Here is a 344-nt window from a genome sequence, read left to right as displayed (position 1 = left end):
GGAAGAAAAGAAAGAGGAAAGGAAAAATTGATAAGGGGAAAAAGAAAATAGTTGAAATTTGTATGTTTAGAGAATAGAGGAGGGAAAAATTGATGGGGGCTTGGCTTAGGTGTGTATATGGAGTTATGTTGCCGTTACAGCATGAACTTGGGCTGGTCTGTGCTCTCCAGGACCAGGGAGAAAAAGCCTGGTTTAAAACAAAACAAAAACAATTTGGGTGGATGTGCTTTGCCTGTGTCCACTTGGGAGAGGTGCATATCCATAGTGCATTTATGCTGCACGGAAACAGGATGTGAGAGGCAAAAGGATTATAGATGAAATTAAAATAAAAGAAATGATATAAA

The sequence above is a fragment of the Echinops telfairi genome, unplaced genomic scaffold, assembly GCF_000313985.2.
Source record: "Echinops telfairi isolate 266 unplaced genomic scaffold, ASM31398v2 ScPeMD7_1;HRSCAF=3_0, whole genome shotgun sequence".
NCBI classification, from domain to species: Eukaryota; Metazoa; Chordata; class Mammalia; order Afrosoricida; family Tenrecidae; genus Echinops; species Echinops telfairi.
Note: the sequence above shows the minus strand (reverse complement) of the source record.